General features: G+C 30.5%; 1 long non-coding RNA gene across 1 annotated transcript; it reads right to left on the reverse strand.

The window, feature by feature from the left end:
• Positions 1 to 3,952: 3,952 nt before the first annotated feature.
• On the reverse strand, positions 3,953 to 6,255 carry LOC148611389 (uncharacterized). The gene is made up of 3 exons (XR_015923937.1): positions 5,903 to 6,255; positions 5,171 to 5,253; positions 3,953 to 4,031 (listed from the first exon to the last, which is right to left on the reverse strand). It is a non-coding gene; the product is annotated as an uncharacterized LOC148611389 (long non-coding RNA).
• Between the last annotated feature and the right edge of the window lie 225 nt (positions 6,256 to 6,480).

Raw genomic sequence — 6,480 nt, forward strand, 5'->3', positions numbered from 1 at the left:
TGAAAAGTCATCAGGTTTGTCGTAAATTTGGTCAATAGTTTTCCTTTACCATCGATTTCTAAGTGTAGGTCAAGATATGAGGCTGACTTCACAGTGTCTGTAGTATCCTTTATCTCAAATTCTTTTGCGTAGTTGTATGGGGTGATGTATCAAATCCCCGAAATTAAGATTGCTTAAAGATAATACGTCATATATATAGCGGAACTGAGATTGAAGGATCTAGCCTAACGATATTCTTTCTTTCTGATCAGATCAGCTATAAAGTCAGCCTCATAAGAGTGAAGGAATAGGTCAGCAAGTAAAGGAGCACAATTTGTTCCCAATGGAAAAATGTTTTTAAATGGCTTAGAAAGCTTGTGCTAAATGAGAGGAACATTTTGGTATATGATATGATGTTATTATGACATACAATAATAAAATATTTAACTTTCAGTTTTTGGTTTGTTTTACTTCAGCGGAACCTTAATCAAATGTTTAGACGTTTGAAAAATAAATTCACAATTACTAATACAAAGTTTAATTGAAAGTAAACTTATACTAAGGGTTATAAATATATAAAAAAAATGTAAAAAATACCACAAAAATATTCCAAAAATCTATTTTTTTTAACTTAAAACCTCTTTCTGTAAATATAACATTAAAATTTACTGGTCACTTGGGAGGCTTTGGTAATAATGATAAACGGAGATTTCCAAAACATACTACGTTTACGACTAACTTCTAGAAAAACACGGGTAAAGGAGATAATTCGCATAACAATATACGTATATGTTTCGCCGTGATCGCCAGAGGCATAAATTTACGCGCCTCTTAACTTTAATTGTATCAGATAGTAGTATATCACTTTGTTAGTATGAATTACATGATCAGTACTTACATTCAAGTATCAAGTGAAGCAGGAAACACCAAATCTTGAATTTTCGGATTTTTCAAAAGGTCTTGTCAATTTTTTATGAGCATCACGGCGGGTGTTTCTATTAAAGCAGAGGACGCTTACCCTACCGATACACCTGGTTCATGCTCCCAAATTTTAGTGGAGTCCGAGTTTACTTCTGTTAACTTAAAAGGTTATTTTATGCTTTCTGTTGTGTTTGTTGTTCATGTCTGGTCTTTGTTCTTTGATTGCATGCTTTCGATTTCAGCTAGAATCTTGATACCCTTGATTGTTCTTTGAAAGACTAAAATAATGTTATAGACAATATAAAAAAACGTGATACACATTTGTTAAAAGTTGTTTTCCCATAAGAGAAAAAAATATTCCTTGAATTGCAATAAACCGTCTATTTTGAAAATACAGGTGTTTTGAATATTATATTATGTTACATGACTAAAGTGGTAAAAACATAAATGATTAAAACTATAATAATAAAAGCACGTAAATCAAACGTTTATTCCTTATTGTCGTATTTATGTAATGGTGACGTGTTTGTACTATATGTCATTCACAAAACATTGTCGTGTACCTTTCACGACTCAGCTTAAAATTGTGGGAATGATGTCATTTTGACTGGATAGTCAAGTGAAGAAGTGTTTTCACAAATAGCAGCATTAGAAATGTAAAAAATGAAGGAATAATCGACAAGATAAATTCAGTATTCATTAGTTGTTGATTCCAAGGAATCACAGATCGAAAAAGTTAAGTATAGTTGCTACTGGGCAATTATTGCATGTTGATACATTCTGACTGGCAGATAAGGTACATTTGTATATTCAAAAATAGGTTTTCACAAAATAACCAAACTTGTAATCACAAACCGACAAGGGATATATGAAATGATACAAAGTGAGAAAATCAAAGATAAAGTAGGACAGTGAAATTAACTGAATCAGTACATGCGTTTCAAAGTGAAATAATGGATAAAATGGTTTTATGGCTATCTGAAGCTCCGGCTTCCATAGTGGCTGTAATAATTCCGGTATTCGTGTTCTACAAACAAGAGTCAAAATTAGTAAATAAGCTGTCAACTTGGTGCAGTGAAATACATGATAAAGCGTGATAAAACTTTTTTTTAATTTATTAAGAAAATATAAACCAAACTTTCTGTTTTAATCTACAGAACAACGTCTATTTAATTTAATATCCCTAACAATCCACGTGGCTAAGACATCTTGATATATGCATCATTACAAAAAAGAGTTACAGGGATAACGATCGGGGTATATCTTGTTTAATGTTGTTTTGAATATTTCATGTGTTCACTTCAAACACACCCGGTAAAAACGCGATTCATTTGGAACATACGTGTTATTTAATTTTAAATGTTATTTGATTATTAATTCATTTTTTTTAGCAATTCTTTCATAGTTTTATTTCTTGTTTGTAGTATATATTATCCTCCTTTACTTGGAAATAAAGGATTAAAATCTGACAATGCGAGTGACCTAATCAAATATACACACCATTCAAATGTCGATAACCTCTTCGTTGGTGATCTCTTTCTATTGTTTTACTTCAAGCTCTAAGTATTGTTGAGTGTGTAGTAAAATCAAGTAAAGTTAAGTAAATAGTCGTCAATATTGTCAACAAGGATATTCTACGATGTCAGAATGAAAACAGAGACAACTAATTTATTAATGGTCATCTCCCTTGGGTTTCTTTATCATATGAGAAACCTGGAAAAAAGTAAGTGGTGTCTTTAATGATCCGAAACCTACTTAGAACAGAGTCAATTTTCTAGTTGAAAATTTATTGGTCTAGTGATGGTACCTGGTGACACTCCTAGAATTAAGACATAGATCTGGTTGACCTGGAAGATAAACGTACTCTGTTTCTTCTGAAAGACTAAGAATTTCTTTCTACGAGCATAGTGTCATCAAACATGAAAATCTTCTTGCCGTAAATTAAAGACATGTGTCGTTTAGTACTTAGCGGTCTAGTTTTGTGTGTTGTTTTATTAATTTATTTGTGACTTGCATTTCAGCAAACATTCCTTTCTGGTTATCTAATAAATCTGAGATAGACAGGTTTGTTTGTCTTCTTTTGTTTCTGTTTATTCCTTGTATGCTTGTTAAGGTGATTTTTTTCATAATTTCTTGAAATCCTATTCTAGTACAGTGTATTACAAGAAAATATTTTTATCTTGACTTACGATAATATATATTTCATGATGTTCCATGTCACACCTTTTCTAGGAATGATACAAATGCATTTTATGTGATAAAAACAAGTGGTGAAAGTCATACTACACATAGTCCATGCTATAAACACATGTTCAAGTGTTTGGCGAAAAATTGATACATAAATTGGAGGTATAACATGTATAATTCATTTTGGGTTGATTAGTTGGAGGGTTTCACGAGGTATATCAGCAAGCGTACTAATGAACCTTCTTCAAACTAAGGATTTTGACACAATGACATTCGATACAAACAAAATGTATTGCATCTTTCCCAAATACAAAATTGTCAACTTTGTAATTTTATACCTTTCCTCATTTTACAGTTTGAAGATTATTTTTACTTTATTTTAATGTTTGATTGTGCCCTTTTGTAGGTACTAATAATCAAAATCTGCATTTTTTCAATGGCGCTCTTTACTTTAACAATTAAAAAACGCGGATTCTTTTTTTTTTTTTTTTTGGTGTTTGATGTCTAAATAAGCAAATGGTAAAAGTATGCAGTCTATTGAAATTAAAATGTTTGTTGCTAGGAATTTTTTTTTTTTTAAACTTGGTCATATTAGAGAATTGTGATGATGACTATATAAGTTAAGATTTACACTTTCTAGCAGAGAACAAATGTATAAAAGGTCCCTGCTTCCTCTTCATGAGAGTGTAAAATTATGTTATGACCTTAAGAGTAAAAAAATATGTTAATATTAATACTAGTTATTTCAATTTTACAAACAATTCTGGTTTCTTTTTCAATGAATTTAGATTTAGTTCAAGTTCAGGTCTACGACAATTTTGTTGACAAAACAAGCAGGTCTAGATCATAACAACAGATCGATTACTTCCTGTTTGTATTTACAACACCATTCAATGTTGACTGCCTCAAATATTAAACACTATGCCATGTCTTTCATAACTGATCTGTAAAATAACGTCAACAAAATATAGAATTCAAACCGGTATTAGTTTTTGTTAAAATACGATGGCAATAGATTCAGCTTTCAAAATTTGGTTTCATTGACGCTTCTCATCTGGGAGTATTTAAGATACACGGTTTATTACTACAAAATATCATGTTACAAAAAACAACATGATAGAATTTCTTTAATGGAAAATGAAAAAAATCCCTGGGTTTAGCTTATTTACACTTTTGTTTCTTTGTATGTATTATTTTAGTTATGCAGTTTCTTATCTTCAGTTCTTATGCGTAATCTTTTTTTTATATTGTTCGCAACATTGTGCATGTAGATCGTTTCAGTCTAATGTTTTAACGTTTAGGCCATGTCTTTTTTATTTTGACGTATTTGAATCATCCCACTGCTGACGCTTCTGTACTTAGTGCCTATATTTTTTGCGTGTCTATTTTTCCAACACAGTCTTTGTCTTTTGAATATATATTCTGCTCTAATTTTGGTTCCCTTAATTACTCTTTCACTTGTTCGTCACGCCATTCCTTTACTTTATTTTTTGGTTGATTTTATTAGAAGAACGAGTCAATATCTCCATAACTTTGTACACTTGCGCGAAAAATGTACACGTCAAAAACTTAACATTAAATCACTTTATACATCATGAAATACACAGGAGAAGAATCAAGGTCAATTTTCCAAGATTTCTACTTAGAGAGCTATTTAACTTACTTATTAGCTTACATAATTTAGTATTGAAATTGGAGCTGGTATTTTTTTCAATTAGCCGTAAATATGTGACCAACTGATTTTTGAAGAAAAGATATCACACTGAAAATGAAATACAAATAGTTCTTTGGAAAGTAATACAAACCAGTTATTGAAACTTAGGAATAATATGATAATAGTATTTTATTAACCAAAACGTACCGTAGTCTTTGAACATACAATGAAAACTACGTTTGGTCGTCTAGTCATCTGAACAATGGATATTACATAGCAAAATATCATAATAAGCTGCATATGGCTAACTATTCTTTTTTGTTTATTATTCAACCAAAAAGTTACATTTGTACCAAGAGGTAAATGAATAATCAACTATCCAGCAAAAAAAAATTTGTCTTAGAAATAAATAATAGAATAAAAACATACGTTGTAATAGCTGAAAGGTACTACTTTGACATTTCCAACTTTTTTTCTTTTTTTCTTTGCTAATTTCTTTACTTTTCCTTTATCTGCATAATCACAAATTTGCATATATATAACAACAAAGATTTAAATTATTATTCCAGTTACTTATTTATTATCAATTTATCCTACTTGTCTCCATTCAAACAAAAGATGCATGCGTAAGTTGTAAGTTAAACTATTGTAATCACATATTGATATCAATTAATGAACATTTTTAACAAATATTTTTTTTACAAGAGCCGGTTTGGTATAAAATGATTAAGTTAGGGCGAAGTAAAGTTAAATTCAGAGCACTATTTTGGTCCTCGTCCAAAATTTTCATTTAAAATTAACACTTGGAAGTCTTCTCGGTTTTTTTCTGTTTCTAAAAACATCTAATCTGACATTTTCTGAAACGACGGTGGACAAGAACATAACATAAATATTGTTTCGGATAATTAGAGTGTATTCTAATCACAAGGATTTTCTAAGGATTTGCAAGCGAAAATGCTTTAATATTATATAAATGATGGGTATTCCCATCAATAAACAGATCAATGACTGAGTTGCGAACCTTTTCGTCCTATATACCGAGTCGACCCCGTATATCAGAAAACCCAATATGGATAGAAAAAATGCAATATTTGTTGTAATAACACTTATTTCGCGATTTGTCTGGCTTAACAAAAAAAAAACTCGACCCCAAGTACGTACCTCTGTGATATTACTGTAAAGCACTGTTTTTGTGACCATTGATTTCCATATTTAGGCAATCCTTTGGATTAATAATGGTATGGCTATACGAGTTCGTTAATCCTCTTAGTATTATGAATATATATCATTTCATTTGTACACATGTTTACAGAATAGTTAATAATGTTTTTTTGTCCGTTGTTTTATATCAAGGTACACAATTCTAACGTATTCATTACAGATAATGGTATAGCATTTAGTCGTGTAACAATTTCAATATTTCACGACGAAACACAATAAATTGTAGTCATGCCACATACTAATACTTTGATTATAAGAGGTTGATTTGTATATAGATGCCAGCTACTGTTGACATCATGCATGCGTTTAAAAAGCCTTAAATATCAGTAGTCGATATAACTGACTCATGTTTATGTTGGTTATATAATGCTTACGAATGAAAACATTCAGCCCTATAAATACTTTAGCACTTGACGTATCTGGACTGTGGCCCATTTATCTTATTTGATTAATGCTTGTCATTGATGTTGTAAAACTCATTTATTAATAATTTAATAACCTTCTAGGAGATTCTGCAT

Source organism: Perna viridis, chromosome 7, assembly GCF_037379345.1.
Source record: "Perna viridis isolate PV_CMFRI_1.1 ecotype Kerala chromosome 7, ASM3737934v1, whole genome shotgun sequence".
Taxonomy (NCBI): domain Eukaryota; kingdom Metazoa; phylum Mollusca; class Bivalvia; order Mytilida; family Mytilidae; genus Perna; species Perna viridis.